Source organism: Protopterus annectens, chromosome 10.part0, assembly GCF_019279795.1.
Source record: "Protopterus annectens isolate FY-2018-M chromosome 10.part0, PAN1.0, whole genome shotgun sequence".
NCBI lineage: Eukaryota > Metazoa > Chordata > Ceratodontiformes > Protopteridae > Protopterus > Protopterus annectens.
Window position 1 is genome coordinate 21,701,773 of NC_056744.1, and position 21,583 is coordinate 21,723,355.

Sequence of the window (21,583 nt, forward strand, 5' to 3'; positions counted from 1 at the left end):
GACTTCAACAATTGGCTAAGCTTCTAGTGTCATTCTAAGGGGATCCAGTATCTGTCTACCTGGGACGACATGGTCGACAGACCACAGTGCTTTGCCAGAGATGGCCTGCACCTGTTGCCCCTGGGATTCCGGATACTGGCTAAGGTTCTTGCTGCCCCTATAGTACCTTTTTTAAGCAAGGTTCAAATGACAAAACCACCACCGTAACAGATACAAGCATGCAAAATCTGAAGGTAATGCTACTCAATGCTAGAAGTCTAAACTTCAAAATGTACTCTCTCGAGGCACTCCTAAAAATGGAGAACATCGATGCCTGTGCAATAATTGAGACCTGGTTCACGGCTCCAGAGAGCACCCCTGCAATACCAGGTTATAACTCTTACCACACTTTTCGGCCACAAAACCAAGACTGAAACACTAAAGGTGGAAGAGTGTCCATATTCACCAAGGATATTTACACCTCCAGGCTAGTTGCCCAACACAATACATCTGAAATTCTCCAGGTGCAACTAACACTAGGTAAGACTGCAATCCAAATTGTAGCTTGCTACAGACCTCCCACCATGCCCCAAGATTCTCACTACACCTTTCTAAACATACTGGAAAATATTAAGATACAACCAAAACCCCTAATACTGGGTGATTTCAACTACCCTGCCATTAACTGGGAAAGCTACTCGGGTACCAACACATTTTCCCAACAGTTCTTGGAATTCATAAATTCCAACACCCTGGATCAACTAATCCATTGTCCCACCAGGGGCTCCAATATCCTAGACCTGGTCATTACCAACAAGGGGATAGATGCTCCACACCAGTGGTCACCCCCTCATTGGTCAGGTCTGACCATAAGCAAATCACCCTTGACATCCCCATCCCACCCCCACCCCCCCAGTAAGGAAACCTCTGTAAAAAAACTTCTCCAAAGCCAACTTCATGCTACTCAAGTCAGAAGTGACAAATTTCATGACACCCATGCAGATGGGATCTAAAAGTTCGACTGCTGAATCCTACACTGTATGAGCACATCCACTCATGCATGAATCGTGCCATCCCAAACAGAAGCAAGATGCTCTCCTCCAAAAAAAGGAAGCCAATCTGGTGGTCCCCTGCTATAAACAAACTATACAATAGAAGGAAGAAACTGTTGCAGAAAAAGAGGAAAATGCCAGGATGCAAAAAACTCCCTTACCAGCCTCAGTAAAAAGCTGAGATCCCTCATAAAATCCTCAAAAGCCAAAGACAACCACAAGGCATTCTATATTTATGTCAAGAATCTAAATGGCAATGCTCAGATCTGCACTGAGCTACAACAGAATGGCATTAAATATACTGATCCCAAGGATACTGCCAATATCCTTGCAGATCAGATCGATTTAGAGCCAACTTCACCCCCTCTCAACCCCTAAACGGCCCATCTCAATACCAAAAGATTGCCAAACTCCGGTTATCACGGCTACACGGGCAGAAACAGCACTCTCCATGGGACCAAATGACATCCTGGGCTGTGTACTACATGAACTACAAAACGAACTGGCACCTCACACCTAAGTGTCATGTTTAATCATAGCCTCACCTCAGGCTTCATGCTCACTGAGTGGCGCACAGCTACAGTTATCCCACTCCACAAAGGGGGATCCACCTTGGATCCTGGAAACTACCGTCCCATCAGTCTGACGAGCCTGATCTGTAAGGGCATGGAATACATGATCATGGAATTTATAAACTTAGACAGTGACAATCTTCAAACACTGGACCCCACCCAGTTTGGGTTCGTGAAGGGACGATCTTGTCTCCTGAACCTGACTGACTTCTTCGAATCAGTCTCCAGAGCTGTGGACGAGAGTAAGGCAGTCCACACAGCCTCTCTGAACATCGCCAAGGCCTTCGGCACCATCCCCCACTCTGGAATCGTAGATAAACTTACTAAGCTGGGCATACATCCCTACTTCACTCAATGGGTTGTTAACTGGCTTACTGACTGTAAAAGTAGGCGACTCCAAATCCAGCTCCAGACAAGTGAAGTACCTCAGGGTTCAGTCCTGGGACCGCTCTTGTTTGGCATCTACTTCTCTGAAGTGCAGGCCAACACTAAGGGACTCTGGCTAACAAAGTACGCAGATGACTGCACCCTGGGAGCCATTATTGAATCCCCAAATGATGTGGATAATCTACAAAAGGGCCTTACAGAAACAGATGCTTGGTGCCAGAGCCATGGGCTCAAGCTTAATGCCAAGAAATGTATAGTTTTCCCCTTTGGAAAAAAACATGTACCCACGAATTACCACATAGGTGGCAGTACACTAAACATTGAAAGTGTGACGAGAGACTTAGGGACACAGGTGGACAGTGGTCTCACCTTCGATAACCATATTGCCACAACAGTCAGGAAATCCTTCTATGTGGCACACCTCATCACTGAGGGATTTTCATCCAGAAAAAAGGAGGTCATTGTCCCACTTTATTCATCCCTCATTAGACCCATTATAGAGTATAACGCCCCGTTTGGTATGTATATCACAAGACATCTGCAACAGCTGGAAAGGCCGCAGAAATACCCCACTAAAAGAATAAAAGGCCTAAAGCAGATGACATATGCTGACAGTCTAAAAAAACTCCAGCTAAACTCTGTGGCAATATCGTCTACTCAGAGGCAATCTCTGCTTAACATACAAGGCCATGTCACACCCTGAGCTGTTGGACATGCTCCACTTAAAGAAATCCCAATCCTTCAGAGCCACACGCTCCAGGGATCTAAACCTTGTCATCACAATGAACAAAATATGCTGGAGGGATAGGTTCCTGACCCAGAGACTCCCCATACTCTGGGATAGACTGCCTATACAATACATGTCATGCAGAGCGCCCCTTGGCCCTCTTCAAAAGGAACCTTGACGATTGGATGGGAGGAAATAGGAAATTCACCCCGGGGATCAGGTCAGTCACCCTGCTAGACAGGAGTCCAGGGAAGTAAATATTATGGGAAGAAATATCCAGGGAATTGTTATGGCTAGGCTTGCACAGGCCCTAGGGCCGATAGCCTAGTACCAACCGATGAATAAGTACAGTTGTGCAAGAACTTAACATAACTGTAGATGTCCTACTGATCACCATCACACTATTCCAAACTGTTGGGTTATCTTGCCAAATAAGCTGGACATCTGGCTGGGGTACCAAAGCCAAATCCTTCCACAGAGCCATACTTCCGACATATAACCTAAGCCCACAGGTGTTAAGAGTACACAAACGGAGGACATCAAATGATAAGGAATTATCAACAAGAATGCTTAGTTCCCTTACAGCAGTGTCAGACTGGAGGGGAGTGCAACCTATATGGCATAGTAAAATGTTTTGTTTACTTACAACTGTAAGAGAACTATTTATGTGTATATTAAACTACTGGTGTAGAAGTGTGCGTTGAACAGAGTTTGTATAGTACTGAGCTTCAAGGATGTGTCCACAGCGTACCCTACCGGAAAAGAACAGAAATGTATATAAACTATACACCTGTGCAAATGTATAAGTTGGAACATACAGAGTTAACCTACAAAACTTCAATTAAGTAAGCTGAAATTAACGGCTTTACAATGTGCTAAAAAAGTTAGTTTCAATGCAGCAAGAAGAAAGGATATCTAGAGCTAGAAGTTTTTTCTACTGTCCTGGAGAGAAGTAATTATGAGGTTTAAAATGTAAACGTATTTGTATGTATGTATTTTTAACACAGAGATGTTAGTTTCTGTTAGCCTGGGAACTGAAGGCAGGTGACTGAGTGATGTCATCCGGCTGACCTAGCAGTAATATTTAAGATTGATTTAAGAAATCTCTCCGAGAAAGACTGGGCATTTTGTATCTTGTCTTGGACCTAACAAGAACATTCACTCATCAGCCTTTGCTTGCTCTGTAAGACTTGGGGCATAATATCTCTCTTAGATAAAGACAGGAATATAGTAAAGATTAGTTTAAATGTTTTCTGTATGCATTTGAGACTGTCCTGCAATGTTGTTTTAAAATATTTCCTGTGATTCTGAACTCTGTAGTTAGTGTTGATTGAGTATTGTCTTGCTCTTTTATTTATTATCAAATATATTTAAACCTATCTTTGTGACTGATATTTGTGAGACATATTCAAGTTCTTAGTGTACTTGCATATGTATTTGGTGACACTGTACAGGCCACTCCTAAATAGCCTTGTTCTTGGTCACACTTACCATTTGGTTAATAGTAACACAACACAGTAGGATTGGTTACCCTTTGAAAAGGTCTTTAAAGTAGCTAATAAGGAGGGCTGGTGGCAGTGATAACTACCTTACACTCTGGGCAGAAGGGGATATAGCTAGTACACCTGTGCCAGCCTTCCCCAGGTGTGTGTGTGTTTGTGTCTGCATATAAATCAAATCTCAGTGTGTTTGTGTGTGTCAGCTACATGGGCAGAGACACGAAATACTGGTTGGACAGAGAGGGTGCTGGAGGTCTTGGCTTGACCCCTCAGCTGAGATCTTAACCCTATAGCTGTGCCAGTGGGGAGTCTTATTGGGGGTCCAGAGAAAGAGGGAGAAACCAGCCCCAGATTAACTGTGATCTCTGTGTGCTCTTAAGGGAAATTGTACTTTACTATGTGCGTGTACTTTTCATCCTCCCATTGTGTACGTCCCTCACTGTTGCCAGTAGTGAGGATTGAGGCTCTGATTACTGGGCCAGTGCAGGAGAGTCACAGTATATTTTTTACAATTAATATGAAACCATTGTCCTTGCAACAATTGTTTACGCAGTTTTAACCATGTTGAAGTAAATGTGATTCAGTGGAAGATTAAACACCACCATTCAATTTACAAAGTTCTGCAAACTTAAATAACCACAAGCCAGGACAGTGGGCCTAAAGGTCTGATAAACAAATGACAAGTAGAAGGGGATCCAACACTGAGCCCCCCCAGGTACACCACTGATAACTTCTTTTGTTTTCAAAAGTGGCACCTGCTAGCTATCCACTTCACAATGAAAGGGTTTACATTCAGATTTACATGTCTGTCAATAATGCCTGCATTGGGTATACTGTCAAAGGCCTTGTTCAGGTCTAGACATGCTGTACATGCTGCATAACCACTATACACTGCTTTGGGTACTTTTTCAAAAAAAAACTAAAGTTAAAGAGGCAGGACCTTCCTTTGACAAAGTTGAACTGATCAGAGTACAAGGTTAACAAATTTTTAATGTCTACATTAATGTGGCCTGAGATAATACATTCCATATCTTTACATATGAGGCTAGTGAGATTAATGGGTTTAGAGTTACCAAGGTCCGATGGTTGGGCCAAACTTGTACAATGACATTACAATAGCTGTTTCCCAGGCAACAGGAATGCAATCAGTAAAGAGGCTTAGATTAAAAGAGGTTAAATAGTGGTTGAGATCGGTCATATCTGGCACTGATAATCAGGCAACCTGATGTATTAATCAGGGGCCATGAATGAGGTGGTCTTCGCTTTTGAGAAGGTTGAGAGAACTTGTTCCATAGTACTTAAAAGGGGAGGCTGGGATCACAAAATCTGTGGAATACCTACAACAGTGTCTGGAATAAAATTTTAACTAAATGTGTCAGCTAGGCTATTAGCTACTTCCTTTGGGCAGTATGTGGCATTATTGTGGACTAGTGCCAAATATTGCTGGGTGTTGTTTTCAAACATCTTGACATAGTTTAAGGTTGATTTGCAGTTATTTTTGGTTTTAGTTGCTATTCATATTAGTTTCTTAATGGTTCCCTTAAGCTCTTTACTAGTTTGATAATGTGTAGTCTTAAGGTAAAGTAAAATGAGACCTCTTAAAAGCATTAAGCTAATTTAAGCAACTGGTGGTGCTGCGGTAGCGTTGTCGCCTCACAGGAAGACTTTGCCCTGTTTGATTCTCAGCTAAAGCGTCTTCTGTGTGGAGACATGCATGAATGGGCGTACCTTCGTTGAAGGTGGCGCGTCAGGGCTGGCAACTCAGTACGTAAAAATCTACTGCCAATCATTAGCGGACCGGAGTTCCGCTGTGGTGACCCCTAACCGGGAAAAGCTGAAAGATACAACGACATTTGTCTTGCTGAATAATTTATACAGGTATTCAATCAAAGAGATTCGTTTTACATTTCCCATTATTTTCAGCATGGATAGGGGATAGGGACTGCTCATCAATCCAGTTACTTAAGTGGGAGTAGAAGTCAGAGTTACTGGCAGCAGTTTTTGCAATGGGAAACACTGGAGGAGAATTATAGTGCAATTTATTTAGACCATTAAGTAACTGAAGATTTGCTGTTGAGAAATTCCTACACCCAGTGATATTCACAAGGGAAATACCACCAATTTTAAAGAAAAGGTGATTATTTTTTTTTTAAATCATTTTGGTCCCAATTATATCAGCCTGGCCCTCAGTGCCCTACATCCATGCTGGGTCTACCAGCATCCTCCTACCCTAACCACACTTGTTCTGGTACTGCTGGGGTCAGTCATGGTTCTTACGGGCTTCCTGGGGACTCTCTCATCTGTGCTTCCATCTGGTGTTTTTTTTATTTTATTACTAGATATGCTCTACTCATTTTTCCCTGCTCCTCCCACACTCGCTGGTTGTATCCAAATGTAACTCCCCTTCTTGGACCACATTTCCTGTTATGAAGAGTCACCAGCGAGTGCTTTCCCCCACAACAGGCACTCCCATCTGTCCCTGCTGCTCCTAATTAAACCCAGGTCAGCTGGGCCATAAGGCTTCATCGCTCTACAGTACCAGAATGGCTAAGGTCAGTAATGTATGGTGTGATTTAACAAAACAGAGTGATAAATATGGATATGTACAAGAAGTGGTCATGTTTGTAAAGACTAGATTAAGGATAATGGGGCCTCTAGTAGTATGGTTAGCTATTTCAAGGAAGTAATTGGCATGCTGACCACTGGCAGTGTATGTCAGCCAGTTTATTTGTAGATAGCTGAAGTCCCCTAGTAGAAAGGTGCTGGGTTTAATGGGGATTTCAGTTAAGGTGTAAAGACAGTTAACATGCTCTGAAAGGGGCGCAGACAGCTTCTACAACTAGCTACAAAGTGTTAATTTGGTCATGTTTATGGTGGTATGGACTATCTAGGAGCACAGATGTGGTGATCATAGGAATCTTTTGTGAGGTGATATCACTTACAAACCCTGACACTCCTCCTACAACTTCTGGTCTATTTCTGGTTGGTGGGGTAGGTTCCTCATTGGGGATACTACTGGTAGGTCATGATATGTCACCTGGCAAGAGACAGAGGGTCTGGATGGACAGACACACAGATTCACACTCACTGGTTGCCTACAGCTCTTCTCTTGTGAAACTGGAAGAGCTGCATAGGGACCTTGTCCTGACCAACAGGCCACCAAGAGGCTTCTCTCACCCATCAGGGTGGTCAATGCAAGTGAATGACCTCTGGCTGGGTGCAGCCTTGCAGATAACTGAACCCCCCCATTCCCCCATCATGGTGTTCCGTTTCCTTGTGTGCCATTTCATTGCCCAGTTTGTAGTTCAATCTTTTCCATCACTGATTGTCCTCACTTTGCTTATCTCTCTCCATTGTCTCTCCCTCAGCCAATTTAAGTCGGTAGCTCCATTGCTGGTCTTTGTCTTGTATTTATCTTTACCTGCTACCATTTCTATACTCTCTTCTTGCTCACACTTTTCCTTTACTACCTTCTCCAGCCACTTTTCTTGAACAAAATGGCTAATATTTATGTGTGTGTGTGTGTATATCTATGGATCTACTCTGAAATATCGAAGGAGCGGAATCCTGAACGCTATTATCATGAGACGAAAATAACAAAACGTAAAATCCTGAACCAGAAACTTTTTCCCAAGGCAAGTAATCACTTGCCCAAATCTACACAGTACACACCGAAACATCTGCAACCCAATAAGGTGTGGGGGGGGGGCTGCACCCCCCCAACTTTATATACCACTGCCGGGATCACACTACAGTGGGGAAAAGTGTTTACTTTCCCTGGGAAAATGCCAATGGTTCAGGACTTTTAACTTTCATTATTTTCATCTCGTGAAAATGTTCATGATTCTGTTCTTTCAATATCTGAAAGGGAATATCCATATCTGTATGTATATATATATATATATATATATATATATATATATATATATATATATATATACATACATACACACATACACACACACACATATACACACACACTTGCTTCCCCTACTCCCATCCAACTCTTCCTTCCCCTTACCCTTGTGAATGCTCATCTGCTTGCTGCTCTTCTTTTCTGACTGCCTTTATACATGGTATATCCTTGCAGCAGCAACTTGTGTATCATCTCAAGTATGCTACATACACACTGCTACGATCATTAGATCATGTGACCACCATCAAACTGTCAATCATTAAGAGACCTGTGGAATTTTCACCAGAGAAGTTCTAATTTATTTGACTCCATCTGGCAGCGTCACTCTCCTGGCTCCACTGCACTACTTTGACTGTCCTATTTCGCTTTTAGATTGCCTTACAAGTAATTTTTCTGAATCCAATCTATCTATCTAAAAGTAATACCATCACTAACTGATACAATTTATTTAAAATATTAATCTGGCAGATGCAAATGTCACAACAAATACAGGTGTGCTCACCACAGTCATCAAAGCAAGATTGACTACCTTTGATTTCAGCTGTTAATGTATACATTTTAGTTTACTTCTGTTCACACGTAAAACATCTTTTCCATTTTCGGACCCATGTGCAATGAGCAACTTTCTCAAATACTAGTGATAATTTTCCCAGCTCTGTCATGGGGACTTAAAGAGCATTTCAACTGTATTTGCATTTCTGTCTCCAAATCCTTTTAGGACTTGACTGCCTATAAAACAATTGAGTATTTAATGAGAAACTACAGAAAGTTAAACTTGTAATTGAAATGTGAAGTATAACACATCTTTTACTGACATGTCCTTTTTCATTTAAAGAGAAATATCACAAGGTTACACACATTTTTATTCTATAAGCAAACTCACATATTACAGATCACAGCTTAAATACAGCTTCACAAATGCAACAACAGTCTGAAATAATACAGAAAAAATAATTACAAAAATCAGTTTGTTTTATCCTCTCATTACACAAGCTATCAACCATAAAGGTCTGTGATTTTTGGTTGAAAGGACAACAGACCAGCCCCTAGTTATCATTTTAACAAATATTGTACATATGCATATTTTTTCTAAAATTTTCAGACATGGTCTCTTTCTTTTAAATCTGTCTTGAAAATGCTGTCAGCCAAAGACACGTCACACAATAGCCTTCTAAGGATCTTAGGAAATAGTTTATCCTGTACTCGTGTGTTTTGTCTGCATACAGTATACCAACTGATGTTATAGAGCTCTATAACCAGGGTCAGGGAGGGCTTTTTTGCATGGCATGGGTGTAGAGCAGCACTGTACATGACAGCAGTCTAAAGTACAGGTGGCGATGTAAAGGTGCATTCAAAAATCTTTACATTCTGCAGTATGAGAGCTGCTGCTTTAATGCAGGGAAAGTGACCCAATGCACGAGACTCAGAGCACACAAACCCAATTGCAACTCTGGAAGCTTTATTCAGCAAACTGTCCCATACTCTTTTCAAGCTTACTAAAGTTTTTTTCTGTAAACTTACAAAATGTGCTGTGTTAAAATAAATGTTTTCTAACACTTCCTGTACCTTGAGCAATTCCACTGCTTCTCTAAAAATTTCAGATGTATCCACTGGGGATAAGCTAGTTAATTCTAACTCTACATTATCTTTCTACAGAACATTTTGTGGCCAAATATTTCCATAAAAAAATAAAAATGTGTGTACAATTTTGTACATTCTTTCAAATCGGACCCCAGTCAATAAGCACACATACTCAAGACCAAGATGCATGAAATGCATTCCTTTCTGCTGACATCTGGATGGGTCTTGCCTTACTACAACTTCTCAGGTAAGCACCTGACTTTCTTCCTCCTGATGACAGCAGACACAGTGTTAATACTTTGCCATGCCAAGCCCAGCAGGGATACGTGTTTCTTCACAACTGCTTAAGATCAGACACAGTGCCTGTATCCTTTCTTTCAGCTTACAGTACAAAGCTGAAAGCAGAGCCCATAAAGCACTGTGCAGTGGGACTTGTAATCATAAAGGGATAAAGCAACCCATCATTTGCCATAAACTCCCACCTCTCTTCAACTGCCCCATTCAGTGCCAGGACTGCTAATATAACCTACAGCATCTAGGTTATAATCAGGATTTTATCCTTCCACATCACAAAGCTGGCTTTTTGCCCATTTTTGGGGTAGTGTATCCTCACTTGTCAATGCCCAAAACAATAATCAGCTCACAGCCTGTTAATGCATTTCAGCAATTTAAAACCCAGTGAACTACTAAAATATGGAGGGTGCCCAAGTCCTGTTCTTCTACTTCCATATGGTCAATGAACTCTGAATAACAAGGCCAGAATTGATGAAAAAAGACATGATTTCACATGCGATCACATATTCATTTATTTCATATTTCATCAGAACACTTAACTGCTTGGTCTTGTAATCAACAGCAGCATTGCATTCCACATAATTTAAGAGCTTTATACAGATAACCTGTCAGTCTGAAACTGTCCTGTTTTAGCTGTTCCTTTAAAGATGTAAACTATTTTTCCTCTGCATTATATTTTATTAAAGATGTGGTTTTTGCCTTTGTGTACTCTATCCATGAAGAGTCTTTTCACACCCAATGGGGACTATGTCTGGGCAGCCATAATAGTTATTTGCACTCTTACCAACATTCCAGCAACTAGAGACTTATGGCCTTAACCCCACACCTGGTGCTGATGGTAATATCTGTATCATCATAAAAGTCACTTATGCCCCCTCTGTCACAGGTTCATAGGTAATTACTAGGCATGTGGTCTCATATACAACTGAGGAGCCTAGATCAAGTTCCCAATTGCTTCAGTGTTGTTTAGTTAAATGACTTGCTCAGAATCACAGAAGAGGAAAATGGAAGCTGTGGGATTCAAACCTTGGAGTACACTAAATACATCATTCAGATCTCATGCCTTCATTTCTGTACAGTCAACAGGAGTCCCCCCCCCCACACCTTTGCTGACAGGGGTCACACCCACATCTCCCCAGCATGAGCACCCTGACTTATGATGGACCTCTGCGGTCCAGCTAAGGGCCCATCAAAACAGCAGTGGAGCGAGAGGCAGAAGCCACCCTCCCAAGATACACATGCCCATCCTGTCTACCTGAACCATTAGACAATAGAGCTGGGCTGTAGTTAGGCCTTTTTTTCATGTGTATCATAGGCAAATTTACACTTATATAAAAGTAATCAAACTATACTAACAAGTTCACATTTACAAAAAATTATACTTCACGTATATTGCTATATACAATATAACCAAAGCAACATTACATAACTTATTCAATTCCTGGCATTTTTTTAAACAAGAAACATCTTTATTAAATCATAGGTTGGTACTAGGCTATCGGCCCTAAGACCTATGCAAGCCTAGCCATAACAATTCCCTGGATATTTCTTCCCACAATATTTACTTCTCTGGACCCCTGTCTAGCAGGGCGACTGACATGATCCCCGGGGTGAATTTCCTATCTCCCATCCAATCATCAAGGTTCCTTTTGAAGAGGGCCAAGGAGGCGCTCTGCTTGACATGTATGAGCAATCTATTCCAGAGTATGGGGAGTCTCTGGGTCAGGAAACTATCCCTCCAGCATGTTTTGTTCATTGTGATGACAAGGTTTAGATCCCTGGAGCGTGTGGCTCTGAGGGATTGGGATTTCTTTAAGTGGAGCATGTCCAACAGCTCAGGGTTTGACATGGCCTTGTATGTTAAGCAGAGATTGCCTCTGAGTAGACGATATGCCACAGAGTATAGCTGGAGTTTTTTTAGACTGTCAGCATATGGCATCTGCTTTAGGCCTGTGATTCTTTTAGTGAGGTATCTCTGTGGCCTTTCCAGCTGTTGCAGAGGTCTTGTGAGGTACATACCAAATGGGGCATTATACTCTATAATGGGTCTAATGAGGGATGAGTACATTGGGAAAATGACCTCCTTTTTTCAGGATGAAATGCCCTTAGTGATGAGGTGTGCCACATAGAAAGATTTCATGACTGTTGTGGCGATGTGGTTATCGAAGGTAAGACCACTGTCCACCTGTGTCCCTAAGTCTCTCATCACACTTTCGATGTTTAGTGTCCTGCCACCTATGTGGTAATTCATGGGTACATGTTTTTTTTTCCAAAGGAGATAACTATACATTTCTTGGCATTAAGCTTGAGCCCATGGCTCTGGCACCAGGCATCTGTTTCTGTAAGGCCCTTTTATAGAATACCCACATCATTTGGGGATTCAATAATGGCTCCCAGTTTGCAGTCATCTGCGAACTTTGTTAGCTAGAGTCCCTTAGTGTTGGGCCTGTACTTCAGAGAAGTAGATGCCAAACAAGAGCGGTCCCAGGACTGAACCCTGAGGTACTCCACTTGTCACTTGTCTGGAGCTGGATTTGAAGTCACCTACTTTTACAGTCTGGGTTCTGTCAGTAAGCCAGTTGGCAACCCATCGAGTGACATAGGGATTTATGCCCAGCTTAGTAAGCTTATCTATGATTCCAGAGTGGGGGATGGTGTTGAAGGCCTTGGCAAGGTCCAGATAGGCTGTGTGGACCACCTTACCCTCGTCCACAGCTCTGGAGACTGATTTGAAGAAGTCAATTAGATTCAGGAGACAAGATCGGCCCTTCACAAACCCAAACTGAGTGGGGTCCTGTGTTTGAAGGTTGCCAATGTCTTTGTTTATAAGTTCCATGATAATGCGTTCCATGCCCTTGCAGTTCAGGCTCGTCAGACTGATGGGGCGATAGTACCCGGGATCCAAGGCAGATCCTCCCTTGTGGAGCGGGATAACTGTAGCTGTGCGCCACTCATTGGGCATGAAGCCTGAGGTGAGGCTATGATTAAACATGACACTTAGGTGAGGTGCCAGTTCATTTTGTAGTTCATGTAGTACACAGCCTGGGATGTCATCTGGTCCCATGGATGCTGTATTCTTAGCTTTGGAGAGTGCGGTTTCTACCTATGTGGCCGTGATTATCAGAATTTGACAATCTTTTGGTATTGAGATGGGCCCTTTAGGGGTGAGAGGGGGGTGAATTTGGCACTAAATCGATCTGCCAGGATATTGGCAATATCCTTGGGATCAGTATATTTAATGTCATTCTGTTGTAGCTCAGAGCAGATCTGAGCATTGCTATTTACATTCTTGACATAACTATAGAATGCCTTGTGGTTGTCTTTGGAATCTTTGGCAATTTTATTTTCTTAACTAGCTTTTGAGGATTTTATAAGGGATCTCAGCGTCTTACTGAGGCTGGTAAGGGAGTTTTTTGAATCCTGGGATTTTCCTCTTTTCTGCAATAGTTTCTTCCTTCTGTTGTATAGCTTGTTTATAGCAGGGGACCACCAGATTGACTTCCTTTTTTTTGGAGAAGAGCATCTTGGTTCTATTTGGGATGGCACGATTTATGCACGAGTGGATGTGCTCGTACAGTGCTTTAGTGTAGGATTCTGCAATCGAACTTCCAGATCCCATCTGCGTGGGTGTTGTGAAGATTGTCACTTCTGACTTCAGTAGCATGAAGTTGGCTTTGGAGAAGTTTTTTAAGGAGGTTTCCTTACTGGGGGGTGGGGGTGGGATGTGGATGTCAAAGGTGATTTGCTTATGGTCAGACCTGACCAATGAGGGGATGACCACTGGTGTGGAGCATCTATCTCCCATGCTGGTAATGACCAGGTCTAGGATATTGGAGCCCCTGGTGGGACAATGGATTAGTTGATCCAGGGCATTTGAATTTATGAATTCCAAGAAAGGTTGGGAACAGGAGTTGGTACCCGAGTAGTTTTCCCAATTAATAGCAGGGTAGTTGAAATCACCCAGTATTAGGGTGCTTGGTTATATCTTAATATTTTCCAGTATGTTTAGAAAGGTGTAGTGAGAATCTTGGGGAATGGTGAGGGATCTGTAGCAAGCTACAATTTGGATTGCAGTCTTACCTATTATTAGTTGCACCTGGAGAATTTCAGATGCATTGTCTTGGGCAACTAGTCTGGAGGTGTGAATGTCCTATGGACACTCCTCCACCTTTAGTTTTTCGGTCTTGGTTTTGTGGCCGAAAATGTGGTAAGAATTGTAGCCTGCTATTGCAGGGGTGCTCTCTGGAGCCTTGAACCAGGTTCTCAGTTACTGCACAGATATCGATGTTCTCCATTTTTAGGTGTGCCTCGAGAGAGTGCATTTTGAGGTTTAGACTTATAGCATTGAGTAGCATTACCTTCATATTTTGCATGCTTGTATCTGTTACGGTCGTGGTTTTATCCTTTGAACCTTGCCTAAAAAGGCATTATAGGGGTGGCAAGAGCTTTAGCCAGTAACCTGAATCCCAGGGGTGACTGGTACAGACCATCTCTGGCAAAGTATTGTGGTTTGTCGATCATGTCTTCCCAGGCAGACAAATACTGGATCCCCTCTGAATGACACCAGAAGTTTAGCCAATTGTTGAAGTCAATCATTTTGTCCTTATACTGTGATATCATTCTGGGCGTAGGCAGGATGCTACTCAGGGCTAGGGTCATACCTGCCTGGGTCACATGATCCAAGAGCTCTTCCATGTCTCTTTTCATGTAGTCCAGGGAGGTACTTCTCAAGTCATTCACTCCAGCATGGACAATGACAGAGTCGTATTTGTACTTGTTGTGGAGTGACCTGAGTGCATGCGTTATGTGGCGGATCCTGGCACCCGACAGGAAGCAGACTAACTTTCTCCTTGTTCAGCCTGGTGAGTGGGACATTAGTGTGCCTGACTATAGAGTCACCTATGACTAAAGTGTTGGGTACATTGTCTTGCCTTAGGGGCTGTTGTTGGGTGGCACACTGGTGTTGTGAGCTATGTGTCACTTTGGGTGTGACTGGTGTTTGTTTGCGTTTCGGCTTTGGAGGTCCTTGTTGCTTGGGCAGGTTAATGTTAAGGGCCTCCACATATGTGGGTTTAGTGTTGCTATGTGTGGGTGTTGATGGTGTGGGTTTTGAAGGGCTATGCGTTGCTTGAGGTGTAATGCAGGTGTTAACCTTCTCCTCTTGACTGTCTAGCACAATTTTGGCCAGAGAGAGCTTTGCTTCCAGTTTGGCTATGTAAGTGCATCTCTCACAGGTCGTAGTGTTTGGTGGTAGGAGGAGAGGATTGCCTGTGTACATGAGGCAGTTGCCGCACTGCCCCAGTATGCCCAGATTCACCAGGTGGACAGGAGAAATCACCGAAAGCTGACCCTTGGACATGCCTGTTTAGGTGCTTTTTTGTAAAGTTTAAGAGCAGTTTTCCCCTTACCTTTGCAAGGTACTTTGCAATTATAGGCTGTTTAGTGCCTATGATTAATTTCTCCTTATTGACAAGGAGAGCTGAGTGCTTGAATCAGTTTCAGGCTTCCTAGTGCTTTCTTGTAAAGTTTAAGAGCTGTTTTCCCTTACCTTTGCAAGGTACTTTGCAATTATAAGCTGTTTAGTGCCTATGATTAATTTCTCCTTATTGACAAGGAAAGCGGAGTGCTTGAATCAGTTTCAGGCTTCCTAGTGCTTTCCAGCAGGTTCTAGAGCAAGTGCTAGTCACAGGGGTTCAGATTTTAGTGCTACTACTGAGAAACCAGCTAGTTCTAAGCGAAAATTTGAAGAGCAGACTTTCTGGCACCTGGAATAGTTTAACTGTAGCCTCGTAGTGCTGCACGATGTGAAAAATGTGCAAACACAGGCGTTTTTAAGCCAGAAAGTTGAAAGGGATAGAAATCAGCCCAAAAAGGTTAATAAAATTACAATTTCAGAGCTGGAAACCACTCCTCTAGCGTTAGATAGGCAGTACAATGCTCACCAGTCCCACTGGTAAGTAGTAGGACTTCCCTCTACCACAGCAAGGTCTGGATAGCTCTGAGCACAGAAAATAAAGTCCTGAGACGAGCAAAGCCTGGGATATGGACTGGCTAGAAAAGGTGGGAAACGAACAAACAAGATAGTATTTTTTTTGTTGAAACAGGCTAAACAATGCAATAATACAGTAAAGAAACAGAAAAAGCTAACACACTTGAGTGTGTAGTCCTAAACAGTAAATGCAATTAAAACTCTACAAAATTAGCAATTTAAAACTTTTTAAATGAAGCAAGGCAAGTGCACAACTGAAAATCTATTTAAGAGGCAGTAACACAGCAGAATAAGTAGCTAGTCTATATATACAGAAAAGCAGCTAAAACACACAAACACTTCAGATGCAGTGCAACATAGAGCACTTGAGTTGTAGCAATATTAAGGCAATTACAGTTATAATAAATGCTCTAAAATATACTCTATATTTCCAAAATGTTTGAGAAGCACAATCAGAATACAATGAGATTCAGGCATTTTTTTTTTAAGGGAAAAAGGAGAAACAGAAGGCCTTATCAAATGTTCTCTCTGTATTAGGTAGAATGCGCTAATGACACTAGACTGGAGGAGTGTCCCAGATCAGATTTACAGTAGGGGAGGGCAACTGCAAAGCCACCAAGTATAACTACAAGACACCAACAGGGAGGGTGGGGACAATATTAAAGCATTAGCCTACAGACAAGCACTACAGAAAGCCACAAAAAGTACGTTTTTAAACAGATAAAGGAGCAATGAGACTCTACAGAATGCTTTTTTTAACTGCAAACAAATCAGTTACCCATGCAGATTAGTTAACAGCAATAAAAATACACTAAAAAACTATGCAGCTGGCAATAAAAAGTGCTATATATAAATTGCTAGAAACAATAATCAGTATAAATAATCGAAAAAAAACAGGATACTTCTATATCTCAGCTAAGAGTTGTAGTCAACACCTCTCCTCCACTCTGCTCAGTGTGCATCACTTACTACATAGGCAATTATACATTTATATAAATGAAAAGAAACCACAATGTCACAATTCTCGTTGCAAGCATTTTACATCGCAAACCATACTGACACCCTCTCAATTGCAAACATTATACATCACTTATAGCCTACCCAATCATCCTCACTCAAACATTACATAGCTTATTTAAGTTGTCCCTTCTTTGTAACCTCATTCCTCCCCTGTATGTATTGTTCCCATAACTCCCATTTTCCCTATGTAGTTTGCTCCTACCTTTTTCTAAATATCTCAATTCCAGTTGATCTATCTCTGTTACTATATTCACTACTTCTGATATAGCTTGTTTAGCTTTTGATTTCCATTTTCTAGTAATTGCTGTTTTGGCAGTCACCATAATTAGACACAGCAAGGCCTTATATCTAGGCAATTCCAATTCTGTATCATAGCTCAGAAAAATCATTTCCCTTATCACACTAATCTGCTCACCAGGCATCTCCAACAGTGCATCCTGTTGGGAATCCTTAAAGTCCACCAGCTCACTGCACTCCCAGAAGAAATGTTCCCAATAACCTCTTTCTTCTCCTTCACACCTCCAATATTTGATGTCTACCTGAAGAAAAAATTCTCTGGAGTCTACTTGGGGTATAAAAGTATCTATGTAAACATTTCCAAGCAAAAATCCTAAATCTTCTAGGTTTTGTTGCATATTTGGGAGACCTAAATATATTCTCCCATTGTTTCTTTGTGAATTGCTTATCTAAATCTCTCATTCCAATCCTTTCTTACCTCATCTGATAGATTCTTATAGTTATCATGCAATATTTTATATGTTCAGTATTATTCCTTTTTTAATGGCAGCTTCTGTTCTAGATTGTACTAAAAACTCTACCATTTAGGACCCACCTATTTCTTTATCTTTGCCTATACTCTATCAGTCCCTGATAGGGAAGGCAATCTCTAACCTGCAGTCCAAATAAATTCTTTTGTGTTTTCTCATTCTATCATATTTACCGCTTTAGTTATTTGCTCCTAATACCTTGCCTCCTTTACCAGTTTTCTCCAATAGATTCCAGCCCCCTATTGCCTGTATCCCTAATTGAAGTCATCCCTATTGGTAGAACCACCTTTTCTCCATTCCCCTGCTGGCTTAGTTCTTAAGGTACTTTTTGCTAATTTATGGATATAATATTCTGCATGATTATTGTTATTCTCAAATGCCTGCATCCAAAACCCCAGTTTATCCTTGTTTCCTGAGGTTCTGCCCGTTTCATCATCATTCCTTTCCACTCTGAATTATAGTTTTCTGCTTGTGCTGTGTGTAGGAGCCTTAACTGTGTAGCTCTGAAATACCCCTTCAAATTGGGTAATCCCAATCCGCCCTGTTCTACCAGAAGAAATGGCTTATCCCACTTGACTCTTGCAGTCTTCCCCTCCCAGATGAAGTCTTTCAGCTCTTTATTAATTGCCGTCCACAAGTTCTCCACCAGTTGATAATAATATGCCTGACCTGTGTACAAGACTAAAGACAATTTAAGTGCTTGTATCTTACTACCCATATCCATATAACAAAGCTTCCATTTTCTTACTTTTTGTATTATCTTTTGTTGAGCGTCTTTCTACATATCTTTAGCTGCCACACCAGAATGATTTTTAATTCACAGTCCAAAATACTAAATTTTATGTCCCCATAAATACTAATATTGCTGAACCAATTCACATGTGGGTACATAATTTACCACTATTACCTTTGTTTTAGTTCATTAATTTTGTAACCCAAAAAGATATGAAATGGTCTCAAAATGTTCCACAACACTATAATGTCTCTTTCTGGTTTTGTCAAGTATATGATCACATCATCTGCAAACACAGTCAGCTTTTCTTAACTGCCATACCAATTATATCCTTAAATGTCTGAGTCCCTTATTTTCTTTGCCAATGGTTCTAAATATAATGCAAATAAGAAAGGGGAAGGGGGACACCCCTACCTGGTTCCTCTGCTCAAGCAGAAATGATCAGAGATTACCCTACCCACCTTTAATTTTCGCCTCTGTTCCCTCATATATCCTCTTAATCAACCTTATCATTTTTTCAGGAAATGCAAATGATTTCATTGCCCTGCTCATAAAGTTCTAACTTACTGTGTCAAATGCTTTCTCTGCATCAAGTCCCACCAACAACAATGGTATTTTCTTACATTCTGCTAGGCTGCAATTAGGGCTTTACTCCTCTATGCCACAAGTGCAGGTATCACTATTTATTTATTTTAATGCCATAAGGATATGTGACTTGTATTTTTTTTCTTTTTTACACAGAGATCAACTCAGCACATCCACACCATACTCTTACATGGGACACGCAAAAGCATAGATTCATAAATTAGTACACTACTAATTGTCCTTGTGAGCCATTTTAAGCCTAGCCAAATTTACAGTTTGGTGCTTGGAATTACCTATTTCATTTAATGTTTAAATTAAACTTGCCCATTCATGGACTATATTTCTACTATCTCTAGCTCTAGTAGCTAGGATCCTATCCTAGATGCTTAGAAAGTCCCCAGTCATAAGTTAAATCATTTAGGAATGGCCTCCGTCCATTAGTATTACAAAGGGAGCCCTGGAGTAAATTTCCTATTACCCATCCATTGATCCCAATTGTGCATGAACTTGGACAGGGATGAGGAGTTTGTACCAGAGTTACAGAATCCTCTGCGAGATATACCTGTCCCTCCAAATTGTTCTGTTAATGTCGCAAAACAGGTTTAGATCCTGGTAAAGAGAGTTTCAGATGTGCAACAGACCCTTCAGAACTGGGTTAGAGGATACCTTGTATGCCAGACACAGGTCACCTCTTAGCAGTCTGTAAGAGATGGAGTATAGCAACGGGATTTTGAGGCGGTGCATGTAGTGCCAAATGTTTAACCCCAATATCTGTTTTGTAAGTTATCTCTATGGGCGTTACAGCTGTTGCCAGTGTATGGACAGACAGGAGTTATACTCGATCATTGGCCTTATGAGGGCTGAGTAAAGGGGGACAGTGATATCCTTGGACCTGAAAGCAATACCTTTGTTAATGAGCTGTGTGATACAGAAGGATATCCACAACACAGTGGGCATATGTTGATCAAAGGTTATGTCACTGTCCACATAAGTACTCAGATTCTGAACAACCAGGTCAGGTCTTAGGGTTGTATTATCAATGTGGTAGTGGTCTGGGGAAATCAACATCCCAAAGGATACTACAATGCATGTTTTGCCAATTAGCTTTATACCATAATTCTGACAGCAGTTATTGGGCTTGGTTTAAGCCATCCCGCAGGATGGTTAAGTCTTTTGGGTAAGTGATAACTGTACCTAATTTGCACAGACAAGACCATTGCAAGTCTCCCTTCGGTTTCATAAGTCAGGCATCCAGAAAGGGAAATGTAGGACTACACAAAAAAAGCCCCAAACTACCCAACTGCTGTCTAAATGACAGCCTCTTCTGGCTGACACTTGCACTGATGACAAAGGAATGGGTTGAATGACCGACAGATGACAGGCAGAAGAGGCAAAGAGCATTAAAAAAATATCTATGCCTACAAAGGCAATATTAATTTTTGTGTTTACAGGCAGAAACGGGTATACTAACACCAAATAAGTTATGAATCTATATCAGTAATAACGTTGTTAAAGTGTGCTCCGGTCTACAATGTGTAACATAACAATTATGCACTCAGCATGCTCTACTTCTTTTACAGCACAAGTAGTTACACTACATCACAGTCATGCACTTGACATGCCGTATTTGCCACCAATGTACCGCTGATTGTATTAGCTGAGCATTATGTTTTCTATGCCTGTAATACTGAACCATATGGCTGTGGCCTAGTCTGTAGCTGAAAAGGGTTACTGGACCTTTCCCACCTACTAAGGTAACAAATCTGAAATAAATAAAATAAAATCTTGCTGAATCTTCACAGCAAATACTGTTACTTATTCAGTTTAGTTATTATGGGACTGACTTTCTGCTAATAGGGATAAGCAGATCCTTTAAAACGTGTTGCCTTTCTGAGCAGATGTGTACCACTGGGGATAATGCAAGCAGCTCAAACACAGATTACTGAATACTTGTAACAAATGTTATAAGTTAGTGTATTATGATTTTACTTTACTATGTAAACAAAGGTAGTGTGCCTTCAAAATGGGAGGAATTTCTGAAAATGGGCTTTGCTGCAAGACTGCCATGGACGGCAATGGCAAACTTGATTTCAGCCCGATAAGGATTATGGTTTCCAAGTTACAGATACTGAAAACAATGTTACAGAAAGGGGAGCAGCATTTTACAAGTGATAGAGAATTACTCATGTTATATTTTTGATGGACAGAAGCAAAATACAAAGTACAAACAATTAGTGGCTGTTTTGCTTCTTAGCAATCAATTCTGATCATATATCTCAATAACGTATTCTCCGGAACATTTGTATTATACTGCTTCCTGAACTACTTGTTCTTATAGTAAAGACTGGTAAATGGACTATGATATGTGACAAATTGTCTTAAATACCTTATTTAGGTTTGACTGTTACTTTTATCAATAAACTGGGCACTGGCTTTGTTAGATGACTACAATGACAAAGCTGTGGTGGGTGCATAACAATTT

The 21,583-nt window shown here is 41.3% G+C and overlaps 1 protein-coding gene and 1 long non-coding RNA gene across 3 annotated transcripts in view; one reads left to right on the top strand and one right to left on the bottom strand.

Moving 5' to 3' along the window:
* Window positions 1–21,583, bottom strand: part of RECQL5 (RecQ like helicase 5) — a 1,160,282-nt gene that overhangs the window by 1,094,204 nt on the left and 44,495 nt on the right. The window lies entirely within an intron of this gene.
* Window positions 1–21,583, top strand: part of LOC122812913 — a 107,930-nt gene that overhangs the window by 62,209 nt on the left and 24,138 nt on the right. The gene's annotated exons all lie outside the window — the stretch shown is intronic.